We start from the raw sequence: 20,950 nt of genomic DNA, 5'->3' as shown, positions 1-20,950 counted from the left end.
TCATTCCTGGTATGCCTACTATGCCCAGATACTCAGTCCCCATCCTCTAGTCTGTGGCAGGAGCCCTCAACACACCTCCTACCATCCATTCCTCCCCCCTTGCCTGAGCCACTGCTATGAGAATCACCTCCACAAGACCCAATCAACTATGATACCCTCAACAGCATCAACCCAAGTTTAAAAATGACATAATCCCCACCTTTAACTTTGAGAGATCATGAGAAAAAAGAAGAACCCTTCCCAGGGGAAGATAACAAAAGTATAATGGAAGATAGGTCAGCGGCATATTGACTAAAGCACTTTCCGAAGAGAAAGGATGAAGGTGGAAGGGTTAGGGAAGGAAGGTAGTACAGAAAGCTAATGCCTTCTGATGTTTATGCTTCCTCTACATGCAATAGTTCCTTTGCAGCATAGACACTTAATATCCTTTATTAGGGCATGGAGGTGGAGAAAGATTGTACAAATCCACTTATTCAAGGTAGGGGTACTATGCAACAAATGTTTTATTACTTCTGTAGCAACTTGAAAGTCCAAAAGGACTAGATGCAGCCCTCTGTAAGCATTGCACTTAATATTATTAGAAATCTTCCCTTGTTCTAACATGCAATCAAACTCTTCTTCAAAGCTATTAACCCAAAGCCTAGCTGTGATTACCTGGGTGAATGAGGATGATATTCACTCTCCGACCAGATGAGTGTCCTAAAGGTATGGGTGCAATTTGACTGCACAGATATTTCTCCATGGCTGCATTTCCCCAATCTGACTGCTAATTGTAATTGCTCTTAAAGAGATGCCTTTTCTAGCAAAATATTATAGCATTAGCTCAAATCCATGTCAATATAATTAAGTTTCAGTCTGTCATATCACAGATAATGGCTGGGTGGATTTTCATTAAATTTGAAGGCTATGTGTCATGTGATAAAATTAATTTGGGGGACTGGTTGGGGGTGTCACCACAAAAATGAAATGCAGTTACTCTCCAGAGCAGCTGCCTTAAGATAAGGTGGGAGGTCTAGAAGCTTGGTCTGAAGAGACAGGCCACAAGTACTGAGAAAACAAGCAGTGGCTCCACTGAGTCTCTTGGAGCAGCTGCTGCTCTTCAGTGGGGTTGCTTCTCACATGGGCAGCTCTATCAAGAGTGTCCCGATGTGCAAATCAGCGGATATTTATTTAAAGGTAATTAACAATTGTAGCAACACTGACAAGGCTGGTGAGTTCTTTTTTTTTTTTTTTTAAGATTTTATTTATTTGACAGAGAGAGCACAAGCAGGCAGAGGGAGAAGGAGAGGGAGAGGGAGAGGCAGAGGCAGGCTCCCCATGGAGCAGGGAGCCGGATGTGGGGCTCGATTCCAGGACCCTGGGTTCATGACATGAGCTGAAGGCAGACGCTTAGTTGATGGAGCCACCCAGGCACCCCCACAGCATGAGTCCTTGATCATTTAAGAAAGAAACCACGTGGATCAATATCGACCTAAAAGGACCTGAAGTGTTTGCCACCCAGTTCACTACTGAGTTTTCAGTCTGGCAGTTTGGTACCCATTTAGTTTTATCAAGGACATTCCAGAGAGAACAGTGATTCTCTTTTCTCTGATATGTGGTGGGCAATGGTCACAAAATATTTTCGATGAATTGGTCTCTCCTGGTCACTTAACCAGCAAGTGAAATGGAAAACAAAACAACAACAACAAAGGTTATAATGTTAGGAAAGCGAGGCTGACACCCAGCTTGCTACAAAACAGGTTTGGTTTCATCGTCTGTTAACTTGAGGTGAAAGCAACCCCTTCTTGTCGTAGCCAAGGCTGTCTGGTCACAGGAAACAGAAGTGCTTCAGAGCTATTTCAGGAAGAAGGAAGATTTGAACTCAAGGGCAGGACCTGACCTGTCATGGGAAGGCCTGGCTTCCTGGGATCCTTCTCTCCATGTGTGTTTCTGTATCACCTCACTTCTGCCAACCAGCTCCCTTTGCTTTGCTATGCACATGGTATAAGAATAGCCACCCCACGTCTGTGATCCATCCAGTTTCCCAGTTAAAGTACTCTCTAACAACAAGCAATTTCTATATCAGGTTCACAAGACAGAACATCTGACTGCTCAGCCCAGCTTCCTTCTGAATCAGCCACTCACTCCTGCAGTCAGGTTTGGGTGTAGGAGATGGAGAGGAGGGAGAAGGATGGGGAAGGGGCTTCATATTATATAAGCAGGAAGAGCTAAGCCTGGGCAGGATGGATTGCCCGATCAGTGAGAGATGTCAGGCATATTCAGAAGTGTGCTATACCATTAGAGGCGGTCACAGAAGTCAGGCTACTGTGAGTCAGCTGGTACCCAGAGTAGATCAAAACACCAGGGATACACTCATTTCATGCCTATTTCCACATTGTGTTAGCCGAGAGGAATCCGGCTGAAGGTAAGAAAAAGTCCAGTTCAACTTGGCTTAAAGAGTAAGGATTTTTATTGGCTCCAGAACTAGAAGTGCAAAGGTAAGGCAGGCTTTGGGAGTAAACGCTAAGTAATGGCTCTAGTTCTGTGTCCCTGTAATTCTCTGCTATCTCCATGTGTCAGCTTCATTACCACATTTGGCGATATTCAGAAAAAGGACAGAAATACCTTTTCTTCCTTGTCCTAAGAGGAAGAACACCTTACCTAAGCACTAGAAAACTATGTCTTCTCTGTGTGATTTTCCCAATTAGAACAGGTACCCAGTCATGAATCATTCCTTGTGATCAGAAAATGATCAATGCCAGAAACTGATGAGCTTATACCTGGATTTCTAGACCAATCCAGGGCATCAGAGCATGGGAATGGATGAGAAAACACCCACAGTGCCCATTACATCCACATGGTGGGGAAACTACCCATGATCCTCATACTTCTGATTCCTCTTATAACTATGATACAGAAAAATCCATTTGTTGAAGAAAGAATGGAGCTGTCTCTTGGAGCACCTAGGTGGCTCAGTTGGTTAAGCATCCAACTCTTGATCTGGGTACAGGTCATGATCTGAGCCGTTATGGGATTGAGCCCCATATTGGGGGCTCTGTGCTCAGCCAGGAGACTACCTGTCCCTCTCCTTCTGCTCTTCACCACTGCTAGCTCATGTGCATTCCCTCTCTCTTTCTCTCTCTCAAATAAAATCTCTCTCAAAAGTTTAAAAAAAAAAAAAGGAAGAGAGCTATCTCTTAAAAATAATCCTTTCCTGGGGCGCCTGGGTGGCTCAGTGGGTTAAGTGTCTGCCTTCAGCTCAGGTCATGATTCTGGGCTCCTGGGACTGAGTCCCACACTTGGCTCCTTGGTCAGGAGGAGCCTGTCTCTTCCTCTGCCCCTCCCTAGTGCTCACCCTCACTCTCTCTCTCAAATAAACAAATAAAATCTTTAAAAAAATTAAAAGATAAAAACAATCCTTTCTCATCATTTATATGTCTGACATTCCTTCAGCATAGAATAAGTAGTATTCTTCCACTTTCAAGAAGACAGGGCGGGGATTTCGATTTAAAATGTGTACACATGAGATAGGAAGGGGGGCCTGTGGGTGGCTCAGTCGGTTAAGCTCCTGCGTTCCACTCAGGTCATGATCCTGAAGTCCTGGGACTGAGTCCCACATTGGTTAGGCTCCCTGCTCTGCTCAGTGGGGAGTCTGCTTCTCTCTCTTCCTCCGCCCCTCTCCCTGTTCCTTCTCTCTCTCTCTCTCTCATTGTCTCACAAATACATGAGAAACCTTTTACTTTTTTGTTATTTGTTTTTTTTTTTAAATAAAAAATCTTAAAAAAAAAGATATGAATGACTAACATAAAATTCAGGCATTTAGATTTGCTATGACATCATGAGAAAGAACATGAGAGAGGAATCAAATACCATATTTAGGACCAGTCTGATCACACGTGACTAAGCAGTACACAAGCCTTCAACAGTAACATGATCTAGGCAATCTCGCTCGTCTTCCATGTGCTCTTGCCGCCACCAGCTTTGTCCCTGTAGTTTGGCTCATGTGTCCTCTTCTCCTAACAGTCACTGATAGGCGGTGAACAATGATTCTGACACTGACTGACTTCACAGTCCCTGCCATGAGTGTTCTGCAACTTGGGGAATCTTGGGACACCAAAATAAGGTGACAGCTCAATGCAAGTTAAAGGGGTAACAGGAGAGGGGTCCGGCCCACTGGACTAAGACCTAAAGGTCCACCCTGGACTCAAATACATGGCGGCTCTGTGCACTTTTCGCTGAACCACCAGCTACCTATCAAAGAGTGTACTGGGGGGAAAAAATATCCCGAGCAACTTCCTCAAACTTCTCCAAGATCACCAATGTCCAGAGCACAGGATCACAAGGTGTGCAGTTATTGTCCATGAGGGTTCTAGAAGAGATGCGGTATCGATGGGATTTTAGTCATTATACATCAGTAAACTGACAAACACCCTAGTTTTTCCTGGGTCTCTCAGACAAGTCATAAATGTTATCTTTACTATGTTTCTTCATCAATCAATCCTGTCCACATCTGTCGTCCAGTGAAGTGGAAGCACAGTGGGAGGGCAGGAAGCAGGAGAGGCTGCCCCCCGAGCAGGCGAGGAGTGCCCAGACCCCATTCATGGATAATCAGCACTGAAGGAGCAACTTGGGCTCATGGCCACGGGCAGGAAGAGCCACCAGCAAAGGCAAGAATCAGCTACACACACAGCAGCGTGTGCTTCTGCTGCAAAGGATAATTATCTGATAGCATGAATCAATGCCTGGGAATGTCATTTTAGGGGAGCATCGCAACATGAGAGGAAAGCTCATAAACTCAGGAAGTCAGACCAAATTCAGAGAAGTTTCTAGTGCTTCATTTACAAAATGGAGATAGTATTAGTCCCCTGATAGCACTGTGTGAGGGGAAAAAAAAAAAAAGTCAGAAAATAAATAGAAAATTCATCATTCAGCCCCTGACACTGGGTAAGCATTCAGAAAAGCAGCCATACTTACTGTTTTGGGAAATAATGCCTAATGTGCCCCTTCTTGGGAACATGGGCCCATGAAAATTCATTTGTACTTGTGGAATTAAACTAATACACCAATAAGCAGTAAGAAATAACAAAGAGATGCTTAAAAGCAAGTTTGGGGTGGAGGATTCCCGTCTGCAAATGCTTGCTGTCATCCCAAAAAAGAGGTGACCTTGGACCATGCCTCTGCCCATGTAACCCTGTGGATGAATGTTACATGTATCTCTTAAAGCTGTTTGTAATCCAGGTTTAGCAGCTGTGATAATATATACACTTCTCTAAGCAAGAAGTTTCCAGGGCTGATTCCACAGACATGAAATAAAGGTGGTGAAGTGGTAGGGTATGTGGCATGGACCAGACTGAATGAACTTCATCCCCCAGATGACCTAGGAAGTGACACATCCAGAGTACAGGTGTGAGGTGGGATGAGAGAAAGAAGTATACACATTTTACATCAAATATTTTAATCACTTACCTGAATTTCAAGTCGCTTTGGTCGCTAGCATCACAATATCTCTCTGGGGAATTTGTTACTCAGGTCCGGTCTCCAAACCTTCCTAGCCACATAGCTCTTACATTCAACCCCAAGAAAGCTGGGGGGAGACATGAAGAAAAATGAGGCAGGGGAAAGCATGGCTGCTGTCTGCAGGTGCACAGGCTGTGCACTGCATCATTCTGGGAGGACCATTCTAATCAGAGCATGTGTGAACAGCACCTCCACTGAGTTGGATCTGGCAGGATATACAAAATTACAACCAGAGGTCCTGTAAATTTTAACACCGCAAGTCACCTGTGCTAACCCGCCACCTGCCACTAACAAACACATCTGAACAACTAGCGTCTCAAGCTTCAGGGCTGCTATGTGACTTTGAACCTCCAGTAAGTACTTTCAAGATCCAGCCAGCATCAGGAATGGCCTCTAGCCCCTCAAGGGAGTTCTTATCTAACCAAGCCCTTATACCTTTGCCATGAAGTCACAGCCATGTGACTATGTGGACACTGAGTAAAGTCACAGACCCATCAAGAGAAACCAGTTGTAATTACCCAAGGGAGCTCTTTGTCTTTAACCCCAATATCTAGGCATGTTCCATGAAACAGTCCCATTAGCTAAAGCCACCAAAGGCCATTACAAGGATGGAATATCTCGATCCCCATCTGATAATGGATGTCAAAGGAAAAAAAAAAATCAAGCAAATTTGGAAGGAGAGAGAGAAGGTGGAGGGGAAGAGGGAGTAAGAATCGTAAGCAGCCTCCCTCGATGCCCAGTGTGGAGCCTGACATGGGGCCTCAATTTCATGACCCCGAGATCATGATCTGAGCCCCAATCAAGAGTCCGATGCTTACTTAACTAACACCCAGGTTCCCCATAATATATATTAAGCTTTTTGAGGAACCCAATGTTGGAAATGATCAATTAAAAACCATGATACAGAAAAAATTCATTATTCAGGAAAAGGATAATGCATACACTTTCTGAATTGAGATCAAGAAAGATTCTTAGAATTTAATCAGTAGTTTTTGGCTGTTGTTATAGATATCACTTAAAAACAAAAGGAATCCATCATCAGATAAACACTAATAGTACAGCCAAAGGAAATTGAAATTGATTCTGCTCTAGCTTGCACTAGGATCAACAAATTTCATTTATACAGAATCCTACTGCTTTGACTCAGGGCTGGATGGGATACAAAGTAACTATTTTAATAAAATCTAATTCTGCAGGGAAAAAAATCATCACCATAGATTTATGCCTCAGTTAGTGCGAGAATAAGTCTGACAGAACCATTATATGTTATTCTATATACATAGCTGTTTTCACTGAAGTTACTTCAAGATGTTTCCCTACCATAGCAATGGAATTTTTTTCAAAAAAAATTAAAAATAGGGAATTGCTGCTATAAAACATATACATCGCAAAGGACTCATATTCTGCATTTTTCTTAAACCACTTACCATAAAACCTTCATTTTTTATGGCCAACTTGGTGCTGATTTCATGATTTGCAGCCAGAAACAACTGATTTCACAACATCAGTCAGTCATAAATCTTAAGAACCTAAGTTCTGAATCCCAAAGCAGTGCCCAGAGACATAAATGAGATTTCTTTCCACAAAGTGTGACTTTTGTTTGTAGCTTTAAAAGGAACAAAGTTGAGAAAAATGGCAACTGTGGCCTGCTTTTCAAATATTTAGGAAAACATTTAAACACTTTTTTTCCAAATGTAAGTCATGACTAGGTTAGAGCTCTGGGAGTGGACCTGCTCAAAGGCTGTCACCTGGGGACAGTGACACATATTCCTAAGGAGGAGGGTAGCTATGCCCTCTGTGGCGTCTGTCAAGCCCCTCATGGGAGCCAACATTTATTTTATCATGTGGCTCCCTTTAAGAAAGACACTGACATCTGGCTGGCTCAGATAGTACAGCATGAGATTCTTGATTTTAAGGTGGTGAGTTTGAGTCCCACAATGGGCACAGATTCCTTAAAAAAAAGAAAGAAAAAAAAAAAAGACACTGATGTGCTGGAATGTGTCCATGTGAGAGATAGGACCATGAGGATTCTAGTACAGGGGGATGGCTGAGTTAACTTGGGCCTCTTGCCCTGTGTTAGAGTGGGCGGCAAGTAAGGTGTTGGGAGGTAAGAATGATCTGTTTTAAAAATTGTCACTTAAAAAGGAGGATTAGGTTTTATCTGTGTCAGCCAGAAAGGTGTGGAGAAGGGGAAAGAGCTTTATAATTGAGGACATGATTAACTGACGATAGAGGGTCTAGGAATTCAGCAATTAAGAGGTAGGTCACTGGTAAGTGTTAGTAATACATGTCTGGTGGACTGACTGGGGAGAGGCCTGTTATGAGTACAGAGTGAAAAGCCAGAACCCATGAGTATGTAAATATTGTTCCAGATTCTTAGACTGAAGTGAAGAGAGTCTCGTCAGAGGAAGAGAACAAAGGAGGTTGTAAATGCAGACAATATGTTTGGTATAAAATGAGGGGTGATAAGGAGACTGGGATCTCTGAGGCAGTAGAGAGTAGAGACTGTCATCTATATTCTTCACTATGGAGGCACAGGGACACAGACATGTCATCTATATAGGGACATAGACTGTCATCTATATTCTTCACTGTATTCTGCATAGGCAGACCTCTAGGGACACAAGACACAAGACATTTTGTAGTAAGAGCATTGGAACAAATCACAGGACATGAGAAGGAAGTGTTGATACTTTGGCTCAAGGGCTGAGGCAACCAAGGGGTTGGCCTTCTTAGAGCACCGGGTGCCCACAGTAGACCAGGAACTGCACTAGCAGGTTTTATTCTGCTTAGTTCCTTTGGATCCACTTTCTCATCCAGTAATGTCAATGAGTAAGTACAGTATCTGTGATTCCCTTGAGTCTGGAAAACCACAGAACTAGGAAAGCCAGGATAATGTCTCTTTCTAACATTTTCATTCACCTCTGAATCCACAGAGATGGGTACTGGTTCACAGTCCCAACTGTTAACAATGAGATCAGATTCTCCAAACCAGATGTAAGTTCAGCTCATTCTGTGGAAAGCAGAGCTGCTCTCAGGAGAGATCCTAAGTAGTAGACACTTTCTTCTTCCAATGGAAAGCTTGAATAGTTATTGGTTTACTTGGAGCATTCTGTATCATGGCTGTTCAAGGAAGACTGTATGTGAGAAAAGTATGTATGTACATAATAGATGGTGAGTCATCTCACCAACAGTTCTCTCACCATCCTTCTTCTCTTGACCTTCTGATGCCTTCTTCTATCCTGTGTCTTGACCAAGTGCCCTTCTGCCAAATCAACCAACCAACCAACCAACCAACACACAAATTTAGAAATACAGACCACTCAAAAAGCTTCCTCAGTTACATCTTGAGAAGCACCCACTTCAAACCAACCTGCCTGATCTTTCCACCGAAGAGACAACAGAATCTATAAACCCAAGGGCCAGATAATAAGATGGCCAAGGGCAATATCTGAAACTTGGGATTTGGAAAAATAAAATTAGGATTGGCTGCATGAGTATGGTAAATCATTGTTTTTTGTTTTTTTTTTTTTTCTTCTGAATAGAGTTCCAAATTCAAGCCAGGCTAAATTAACCCCAAAGTACTGAGAGGAGTCAGTTTTAGATGGAATCACCAAAGAAATACAATCCCATTCTCTTTTTTTCAAATGTCAGTATCTTTTGACTTCCCAAACAACAATGACAACAAAAACCCCTCACTGAGATATGATATTTTATTATTTGATTAGATTTGATCTTGTAATGATCTAGGCATAGAGTCACCATGGCCTGATAGAGAATGCAGCATAGATACTAAGGAATGGTATACACTCTCTCTTAAGTTTTTGCCCACTTAATCTAGCTAGCTTCCTAGGGCTTACCCTCCAGATAAAGAATTTACTCATGGTGACAGCATGTGGATCACTAGAAGAGTTTGGGTCTGGGTTTTGGAAGACTGAGCTCTAGTTCCTTCTCTACCACTAAGTGGGGGAAGGGGTGGTCGTGGTGGTGGTGTTGAGGGAACATTCCCTTGGTGTTTAGGTTGCTTAATCTTAATCCTTAGGATCTGAGTCTCCAGATGTAAGATCCAAGTCATGACCTTGTCTTTGTATTCAGAGATAAGATTTGCAAATATAATAAGATAACACATTTATATTTAAATAATAAAGATGGAAATATGGTATGGGGCAATATAAGTGACTAACAAATGGTAAAGATATAATTTGAAGGCAGACAGACTAAGATCACTATGAGTTATATTTCTTGTCAAGGTGAGATTTGTCTTGCATATGAATAGAATTTGAGACATTGGAAGGTAGAAGTGAAATTAATGTAGGAGGAGAGGAGAGGAAGAGGGCAAAAGAAGAAGAAAGCCAGGTCAACATGATAAGATGACAGGGGTTATACCTGAGGGTGATTTTCTAATCTGGCTTTTGTCAGCAAAGCACTTTCCCTGCCTCATTTCTCACCATATATTGTCCACATGGCAAACATTCCTATTGTTTGGATTTATGCAAAATGGATTGTCACTGGTTTGCGCTCCAGGATCATGGAGGCTGGCTGGCAATGGAAGGGAATGGTAAAGCCTTCCAAGAGTCTGAACACTGTAGAGAGAAGTAAGCCTTCTCAAAAGTGCTGGTTTTATTATAAGGCAATTTGTGTAAAAAGCAAACTGTCTTCAATTTAAAGCCATACAATTGAAGGTGATTAAACCTGCATTATTAAATTTCAGAAATTAAAAACCTATAAAAAGCAGTCTAGCAAAAAGATCTGTCTTGTACACCTTTTGACCGTTAATCTGAATGGTCTTTAGCTATCCAATACCACTTCAATCTCTACTTCATCTTTTTGGTTGCTTGGGTCAGGAGGTTTAGATATCTAGGATGAGGAGAATCAAATCAGAGAAGTGCAGTCTCTGATCCATTTTTCCCGTTCTTTCATGAATTTTTTTTTTTTTTTAATGATTCAGGAGAAGAGGTACAGATGGAAGAAAGGAAGCTGAATGTCAGAAGACTAGCCTAGCAAGAATGAGTGGCTTATGGGAGAGATTTACACTCAGACCGAATTTTCTAACTCAGTCAGTGAATTGGTAAAAAGTCATCTCTCAGTCATCCAGTCCTGTGATATAGTAAGCCCATGAGGGTGAGCAGAATTTTAAGCCTCAATTTGGGAGAAGTCCTGTGAGAAATTCCTTTTCAACCTGTAAGCTGGCCTGACGTCACCCCAGCAGCTCTACTACACGAGCCTTAGTGGTAGAAGAAAGCTGACTAGATGCTTGGGGCAAACAGCCAAAAGTCTGTCAACTCCTCCTACGGGATGTGAGATGGGGAAGTGTACATGGTAAATCAAATCTCTGATGGACCACCTAAGACCAAGCCATTCCTACAGGTCACAAAGCCCTAAAACATGAAGAGTAAGGGAAGAACTTTAATTGTGGCGGAGAATAAAGAAATTACTCTATAATCATTTGTGTCTTACAGTAATAATAGGCACTATTTTAGTCTTTTTTCATAATAATAAAATAACACAGCATTTTATAATTAATGTCCTCTTATATTTGATGAAATACAATATAATTCTGTTTGAAGCCATCAAGGTGTCTTGTTTGTTTCTAAGCCTGAAGAAACTACAGATTTTTCCCTATACGGCTTATAGGTACCAGTTGAGTTGGAGGGGTAGAAGTGTGTGCAGGGGACTGGTTTCCAAGTAATCTGTCCTGAAACAATGTTTGCACAGCAAGCTCACAGTTTTAACTTAGATTTTCCATTTGAGGATAGTTGTGGGAAGACAAATGCTGATCAGCAGCCTTTTCCTAAAAGTGCATTCATGTAGCAAAGCTGCTAATATTTTAGTTTATGTTTTTTGGGGGAGTTGAGGCATCAAGGGTCCTTTGTTTCCCTAAGTATTCCTTCTGTGAAGGGGTTACAGGGAATGGTAAGAGAGGAAGGCTTGGCTTTAGAAATGTCATGCCTAGTTTGAAAAACCGTTTCCAATGAGAAGACTCAACTTCACAATTAAGATGGTCATGATACTAAATTGTATCAAAGGGAAAGGATATACTTACTTTTGTTTTAGTTTAATTTCCATAAAAAGGATAGAAGTTTTAAAAAATGAGTAAGAAAACAGAGGCCTGCAGAAGCCAGTTAAACTCCCTAGCCAGACATGGAGGGCTTTCAGGCTATCCTCTTATCCAAGTGATCAACTTTTCTTTAATCTCTCTTTTTTTCAGGACCCTGGATGGCATTTCAAACATAACTTTTTGTTAATGCTACTCTCTGTAACAGGGATATTCATCACTCATCAAGCCCTGTTCATCTTTTAAAGTCCATTTTGCCCAACATCTTCTCATTGACGACCCCTTTGATCCTCCAAGATGGCCAAATCTTTGCCACCTTTCAAAATCAACAGAGAAATGACATACCTCTCCAACTCTCCTATAGCATTTGTTACCTATTTTGTGTTGCGATGACTTATGGACCTGTTCTTTTCCCTACTAGACTGTAATAGCCTGAGACAAAGGATATTTTCATGACTTCTTGTAAGGAGGTCATCACAACTTAGGTCAAAGTTGGTAGAATTCAGTCACACGTGCACATATCTGATAGCGTGATGGAGGAGGATCCTCCCACAGCCTTTCTGCAAAAGGAGCTGAGGAGATTCCTCAGAGAGAACTCATTCTAAGGGAAAAACTTCCAGCAGAATAACTTGTCCCAATAAGCAAGACTTAGTTCTTGAAAAGAGCAGTTCTATACATAGTAAGCTTTCAGACCCATGAACTTGATTCATGGTCACATGGACCTGGTGGGCTTTTATAAAAACAGAAAGAGGGGCGCCTGGGTGGCTCAGTGGGGTAAGCTGCTGCCTTCGGCTCAGGTCATGATCTCAGGGTCCTGGGATCGAGTCCTGCATCGGGCTCTCTGCTCAGCAGGGAATCTGCTTCCCTCTCTCTCTCTGTCTGCCTCTCTGCCTGCTTGTGATCTCTGTCTGTCAAATAAATAATAATAAAAAAAAAAAGCCAGAAAGAGATATTGTTGCTAATATGCCTTAAGGTCCCAATATTTAGTCACATGGGAAATGTATGAGGTAAAAGCCTCAAAAAGGGTTCTCCGTTCTTCCAACTTCTGATAAGAGAAGGCACAGCTTGGTTTTAGCACACATGGTAGTTTCCAACAGTTAGTAGCAAGAGGCCCAAGACACGTAGCAAACATGGTAGAAAGCACTGGAAGTTGAGCCAGCACCACTTTGGGGACATTCCAAGGAGGGGAAAAAAGGTGAGTGCCATGTGAATGCTAAGGAATCTTTTTACTATTTGTGAGCCTCTGTGGTAAACCTCTTGAAGTGTGTCAAAAGTATTTAATATGATTCCAGGAGGTTGGAGAGGCAGGAACATTGTGAATTTTCTTTTATGGTTTTGGGCATAGACTGATGCCTCAGTATCTTGATGCTCAAAGAAGAGGGCAAAGGAACTTATTTAAATGGTTAAATCTTACAAATATTTTCACAAGAAGGACTGCAGCACATACACTCGGCATCAATACCGTTGAAACAAAGGCAAGGTATTAAACCAATGCAATTTTGGAGGCTGTTTATTTGTTTGTTTGGTGCTGGTTTCTTTTTCTTTTTTTTTTTTTCTTTTTTTTTTTGGGTTTCTACTTAATGTACTGTGAGGCAAGGGATAAACATACATCTGTTATATCATAAAAATGTAAACAGATGACATAAAATGCAGAGTAATTAAAAATAAAGTTGCAAAGAGAAACCTATTCGATGTAGTTCAGTAAAATGGAGAGAAATGGAGGGGTTTAATGAAAACAATGCTGAGTAAGAAAGTAGAGGGCCAGAAGATATAGGATGAGGGACACTTAAAAGATTGAGGTTTTATTGTAAACTTAATGTTTATTATTATGCAGAGATAATTCCTGTTAATCAACCCTCTTTCTAAATCCAGGCATTACAAATACAGGGTGTGAGGGTTAAGAAAGTACGGGGCAATGCCTATAATCTTCTGTGTAATAGGTATCATCAAGAACATGGGTGGTGGGTAGGTTGGGGAGTCGATAGACTAGTATCTCAGACTTCACATTAGGTAGCTACATACTTAAATGGAAGTAACATAAAAGAGAAATGTTGATCCTTGCCTAACTAACTCATAGGGATTAAATGAGTTTACATCAATGATAAAGCTTCTTAAAATTACTAAATGCCATAGGCCTATTTTATATTAAGACATTAATAATACCTAAAAGTGTCTCAAACCCAGGAGGTTCCCAATAATTGGGCTGCACTAAGTAGATACAGCTAAATTCTTCCTCACTATGCAGAATCCTGGGGATACAGTGGGACATTGAGCTAAGTTTACTGCACAGAATTATTACAATCAAAAATGGCATTGTAGAAAATGTAGACTCGAAATTCTATTGTAGCACAAGGAAAAGTCATAGGTTTCTTTGTAAATCAGTCAAGGTGCAATCTGGTGATATATATTTTTTAGCTTCTAAAATGGATTTTACCATCTCCACTCTTAATTACCACCATAGCCAAATGCAGTATCCATAGGTGATTATATTTTTGGTTGTGGATCCTAAGCATATGATTTTACATAATATTAAATTGAGGTTTTAATAGGTGTAATCATCCATTACTAAATGGTACAATTAAATAGTCTTCTACTAAGTATTATGCTATACCTCAGATGATTCTAAGCATTAAAGAAATCATAGTATTAACTCAATGACACTAAGTACTCTTAAATGTATCTTTACATTTTCAAATGGACAGAAAGTTGAGTATACAAAGAAGCCACAATGAATGCTAATAGCTATATCTATTGAGTCCTTACTATGTGTCAGGCTGTGCCCTAAGGGCTTTGCATACATTATGTCTTTTATTTATTATTTTTTTTAATTTTATTTTTTATAAACATATAATATCATATTTTTATCCCCAGTGGTACAGGTCTGTGAATCGCCAGGTTTACACACTTCACAGCACTCACCATAGCACATACCCTCCCCAATGTCCATAACCCCAACCCACCCCCAACCCCCCTCCCGCCGCCATCAACCCTCAGTTTGTTTTGTGAGATTAAGAGTCACTTATGGTTTGTCTCCCTCCCAATCCCATCTTGTTTTATTTACTCTTCTCCTACCCCCTTAACCCCCCATGTTGCATCTCCTCTCCCTCATATCAGGGAGATCACATTATGTCTTTTAAATCTCACAACAACCCTGTGAGTAAATACTATTATCCTCATTTCACGGTCCAGAGAACTGAGCCTAATAATAGAGGGTAAGGAATGTGATCAAGGTCACACAGCTAATCATGCCAGAGTTCAGTTCCAAGCTCTTCTGATTCCAGAGCTCTTACCCTCAACTCTTTTGTTATATTGCCTATCTGCTCACCTTTTCACACCTTGGTTCATAAATGATGTGTACTCCAGGGTAACCCCTTTAAATATAGATTACTTGGTCTTCACATGAATCCCCAAGCTATTGTCAATGAACACAGAACATCCTGAAGTCCCGCCCACTTCCACGAACGCTAAGAGCTTTCTAGCCTTGTTGACATTTAGCATCTTCCCAGAAGATCTGGCACAGGTAGAGACCTTCAGCCTTTTTCTTTTCTTCTTTCCACCGAAGCCCAAAACAGCTTACCATTCTGTGGTAGCGCCAAATGTGTGGGTAGACACAACAGAGGGTTTTCCGTTTGCAAAAGGAATGATCCCACAAGTACTCAATACCTCAACCTCCCCACCCTTCCAAGTCCATTCCAAAATCAGTAACAAGAAGTAACCTCTAGCTGACTGATGCTGTCCATATGTGAATATCCCTACCTAATTTTTTTTTTCTGAATTTGTCATTTTTACAAGGCAAATTCAAACACTTTGAGAGAATGGGTCATAATGGGTTATTAGCCTCTTTTATGGCCTCATTAATAAATGAGATCTTTTTGCAATTATTCTGCAAGAATCTCAGTGTCTTGTGCAGAGGTTTGCTGACTGTTCTCAGGAGATTTCTGCTCAGAAGAGGGGTCTTGGATATGCAGGAGGCCACGGGGGTCAGCTCCCACTACTTCCCCCTTTCAGCCACACCCACTCTGCTTTTTGTCTGCTCATAGCTTAAGCTGTGTATTTCATTTGGGCAAAAACAGACAACAACAAAAGTATTTCACAGTTTAGAAATATGGAAATCACAGGTTTAGTGGAAGGCTATGAAATTTGTATTCAGCAAGACCTAGCACAGTGTCTACGTTAAAAAAAAAAAAAATCATTCTTTCTCCCTCAGAACAGGTTTGAATTTTGGGAAGTTAGAAAGTAACACTTATTTTTTTTTTTAAGATTTTATTTATTTATTGGAGAGATGGGGAGCATGAGCCAGGAAGAGGGGCAGAGGGAGAGTGAGGGACAGAGGAAAAGGGAGGCGCAGACTCCCTGCTGAGCGGGATGCCTCTTGCAGGGCTAGATGCATGGCTCTCAATCCCAGGACCCAGAGCTGAGGACCTGAGCCAAAGGCAGATGCTCAACCAAATGAGGCACCCAGGGGGCTCCCAAACTAACATTTCTTAAAATCTAGTAGGGTTCAGGCTCTGGGCAAGGTCTTTCATTTTTAGTACTTCACTTAATCCTCTGTGAGGTAGGCATTAGGCCCATTTCACAGATGACAAAAAAAGCTCAGGGACCTTAAATAATTTATACACAGTTAAAAAGCCAATGAGAGGCCAACTAAGACTCAACCTAAGGTATCCCCGACCCTGGGACACTGGTATTGTGAGCATCAGGATGAAGTTACTGGGCTGGAGCCTAAGACGTGTGGGGAGCTGAGGGTAGTAATCTAAGCATTGCCTTCTTGGCAATGTATATGACAACCAGTCCTGTGATGTTTTCTTAAAAATCACATAGAAACTGTTTATCTGGGTCATTATCATTTTGTGGGGTCAGTAAGGAGTGGAAAGAGCTCAGGCCAAGCCGGTCCTCCCAGAACTGTTTCCTCTATGATGTCTGTGAATGTTTTCACTATTATTGTTATTTTCCTCATTATTTAAGCTGCTCTGCCTACCACAGGGAATATGTTCAGAACAACAATGAAAAGGATGGCTTTAATATGACAATGGAAATGGAAAACTCTATAGTCATTTAAAAAAGGATCTCCACATACTGATGAGAAGATACATCCAGGATGTACTGCTTAAAAAACCGTAAAGCAAATTTTGTGGTTAAGATCCTACTGAAAAATATCTATTTACATACATTTATTCTTACATGGGGAAAATACTGCCAAAACCTATACCAAGTAGTCAACAGAAACTATCTCTGGAGATAAGTTTACTGGGGATTATTCATTTCCTGGATTACATTCTTCTGTAATGTTTTAATTCTATATGATATGTGTACTGGTATTTTTGTGATTAGAAACACAATGAAGACATAAATATTAAACATCTATGCTAACATTCTGATTTTTCAGTGTTTTTCTTTATCATGGGAGTTGTTACCGAGCTTCATCTGGGTTGCTAGCTGAGGAAATTAACAGATTAAAATAATTTGCAGGTGCACCAGAGCATTAGAACATCTCTCTCTGGGCAACCATGGATGTGAAATATTTTGATGGTATACTACAGGTAATTTGACAACCATGCTCTTTTTATATTGATGGGTAGACTATAATAAAACGGCTCATATGAGAATGAGATATGAGTACAGGCTATCGAGTGGATTCTGAAGAATTGTGGACCCAATAAATATACCCAGACAGGTTAGTGGGTGGCCACAAGTGCTCCCAACAGAAAGTCACACACCAGACATGGCCTTGGTAAGTGCGTCTCCTAGTCCTATCTCAGTCAGCATCGGGGGCTTTACATAATATCTATGAGAAATGGGCTCTCATGGGTGGAATTGCTGGCTTGTTAGTTAACATGAGTAATCCACTGGTGAAAATACTGGTGTTCAACCCCATGGACTGGCTAATATGTCTTATAAACACTGCCCACAACTGTAAGAACAGCGAAACACATAGCGACGCCTTGGGTCTGGATCTGTAGGAATAGTGCCAGAGGCTGGAGTCCTAAAGGCTTTTGCACCCAGAGATGGAGAATTTTTACTTGCCTGAAGACTTCTACAAGGTAACAATCCTGCCCTTCAAAAGTTGTTAAGTTTACATCAAGTGAATCTTTCAGTCAAGGTGTGGTTTAGAGTATCTACCTGGTTAGGAAACTGGGAACTCATCAATAGATTTACTATGAAAAATGCTTTCGTAGTAATCGTTAGCAGTATGGAGGTATGGGGTAGCTAGAGCTCTTCCTCAACAATTTGGTCAATACTGTTCATCTGTCTAATTATCTATGTATTTATGTATCTATCTACCCACCCGCCCACCCATCCATCCATTTATCTATCTATAATCCTTAACAGTTGTACACAACCAAATTGGCTTATTAGGTTGATTTTCAACCTATTTAAAAAACAAAATAAAGCAGATTAGAATAGAGCTCATAATGATTTTGGCAGAGAGAGGAATAGGTGGGTTGACATGTGTGTGTTTGTAGAGCTATGATCTTTCTGTAGGTAAAGTTAATGCAGAAGCTTTGGTATATCATCCCTGTACAGGGATGGCCTTGCTTTAAGCAATAGACATTTTCTGAAAACACATATGACTCCTTTTCCAGTTACTCATCCAGATCCACAAACCCCTGGATGATTTTTAGTTCTATTTTATCTCAACTCTCGCCATGTGTTACTGCTGACAATTTTTTTTTTCCTCTGACTCCACTCTTCTCATTCTCCTCTCACCTGCTGACCGTTCTTTCTCAGTTTCCTCCTTAGGCTCCCTTTCTTCTTTGCTCCCTAAATTCTGCTGTTTCCCCAAGGTCTACTCTCTGCTCTCTCCTTTTCCTTCCTTGGACAGTCTCATTAATCCAGTGGCCCAAGTGTCCTTACTGATGTACGGTGTGCTATTGAGTTCCAGATCTACAGCTACATCCTTTTTTTTTTTTTAAGATTTTGTTTATTTATTTGACAGACAGAGATCATAAGTAGGCAGAGAGGCAGGCAGAGAGAGAGAGAGGAGGAAGCAGATTCCCTGCTAAGCAGAGAACCTGACTCGGGGCTCAATCCAAGAACCCTGGGATCATGACCTGAGCCAAAGGCAGAGGTTTTAACCCACTGAGCCACTCAGGCACCCCATACAGCTACATCCTTAAACCTTCTCCCATGATTCCAACATTTAAACAAAACTGTTCACTCTGCCAGTGTGCCCTCAAACTCAACTTGTCTCAGACAGAAATTAGCATCTTTTCTTGGCTTCTTCACCTCCCACATCAATTGGCAAGGCACACCAATTCTACACTTCAGTTGTTCCTTGTACGTCCCCTTGCCTCCTCATCTCTAATGCCAAAGCCCTACTTCAGGCACTAACTGTATCTCCACTAGATTATTATGGAGTGTCCCACCAGAACTCCCTGATTCTATTTCTCCTTTCTCGACTCCATTCTCTGCACTGCCTCAATTAAATCCTTAAAGCATATAAATTCTGACCTCCCTGTTGCCTTTAGCATCAATTCTAAACTTCTTACCAGGGAGACTATTGTCACCTGCATTTCCCTTCATCTAGAATTTCTCCCCCATTCCATCTCCCTCCCTTCTAATGAATCTCTAATAAATCTTTCTTCAGTGAAAAAATGAATAATAAAAACTTATTTGAGTGAATTAAAAAGAAATAAAATTCCCCATGGGGATTCTCCCCATTGATTTTTCACAGCTGTTTCAGAAATACTCCTGGGGTTAGGGCTGGGGGAGGCCATTCACTTAACAAGTGGTAAAACTGAGTCTCAGAAACAGTAAGTGGCTTGGCAAATCTCCCTCCCAGTCACACATGTACAGTATGGAGTGAGCATCAGATCTCCGAATCTCCAACCTAGACCCTGGAGGCCTCAGTGGCAGACATTGCCTTTTCAGATGGCTGATCAAATTGCACTAGAAAAACACTTCAGGATGAAGCCCCAGCCTTTCACCAGGCCAGCTTCTCTATCAGATGACAAATAAAGAACAAACTCTGCATTTAGATGTAACCCGTCATGTCCAAGTAAAGTCTTCAGTGATTAATAAAAAACAAATTGGTCTATCAATTCCAATGTTTTCAGTCAAAAAATCATACCAAGTAAATGTGACAGATTCTTAAGGTCACTCAAAACATCACCCTGGGGTGGGAGATGTGGGCAAGGGAGGGACAACGAAAATCAAAATGAGTGTAAGGTGCAGGTAAGGCAGATGGTATAAATGTGGACTTAAAAGGCGTTTGCTTGTCCCTGCCCCTCACTGTGTAAAGATTCCTCTTCCCTCTCTTCACCATGCAAAACCGCACACTTTTGTTGCCTCTCTACGGAAGCATATCAAACATTTGAATTTCAAAACTGATGTTTTATTAAAAAAACATTGAATGGGATGTGATAGCATTTTATAAATACAAAGATCTCCCCTACATGTTCAATATAGCATATTCTGTCTAGCCCATACTAATGCACCAGCTTCAAACTGTTCTAAATCCCAATGTGGGAATATCTCTCCCTAGTAAGGCTATGCAGGAAATCAAAGATCCTTGGGGTCTATAATAATGATATTTAGATCAGGATTCAGAACACAGTAAATTCCTAAGAATACATATTCTATTATGAAGAATCCATCCCTTCATCTGTAATGACATGGTTGGAAGTTTTCAGATCCTTACGCCTCTACATTCTGTAATGCTGTGAGCACAAAAATAATAGATTTCAGTATTACTAAGAAGAATATGCCGATAATTTTGGGAAAAGGCAATAGTGAATCAGATTATTATGGTAATTATGAAAATGAAACACTTAAACGGATTACCATGACAAAAAAAACCCACAAAATATATTTCACTGTGTGAAATGTGAAAGGCTGTACTAAAGCCACTTGATGATCTATATAAAGTACTTTATAACGTGTTTTAAATTCATCATCTTGAACCAATTACAAAAACTTCTAGTGCCTGTTATTATTCATATTCAAGATGTCAGAACTTTGGATTTTTTAAAACAAACATTTCTCCTTTCTTAGAACGATATAGCATTCTAAGCATATATGGGCTTTATATATATATAAACATATACATATATTTCTCCTTTCTTAGAACGATATATCCTTCTAAGAATACACACACACACACACACACACACACTCACACACACACACACACACACACATAGGCTTTAATGGTAAGGAAACGTTGCTGACACAAGAAACTGCCTTTTGAAGGAATCAGGGTCACCCTCCATTTGAGAAGTTCCTTAAGAAATCTAGGAGGATCTCAAGAATGAAGGTTTGTCTTTCTGGGAAACTATTAAGAGTGACAGTTAAGGGGTGCCTGGGTGGCTCAGTGGGTTAAAGCCTCTGCCTTTGGCTCAGGTCATGATCCCAGGGTCCTGGCATCGAGCCCCACATCAGGCTCTCTGCTCGGAGGGG

At 41.0% G+C, this 20,950-nt stretch overlaps 1 protein-coding gene across 5 annotated transcripts in view; it reads right to left on the bottom strand.

The window, feature by feature from the left end:
- The window catches only part of LOC111148019 (catenin alpha 2), a 1,008,661-nt gene that overhangs the window by 443,552 nt on the left and 544,159 nt on the right, over positions 1–20,950 (bottom strand). The window lies entirely within an intron of this gene.

The sequence above is a fragment of the Enhydra lutris genome, unplaced genomic scaffold (genome assembly GCF_002288905.1).
Source record: "Enhydra lutris kenyoni isolate GAN:26980312 unplaced genomic scaffold, ASM228890v2 scaffoldscaffold18, whole genome shotgun sequence".
Classification (NCBI taxonomy): domain Eukaryota; kingdom Metazoa; phylum Chordata; class Mammalia; order Carnivora; family Mustelidae; genus Enhydra; species Enhydra lutris.
Note: the sequence above shows the minus strand (reverse complement) of the source record. Positions and strands in the feature narration are given on the sequence as shown.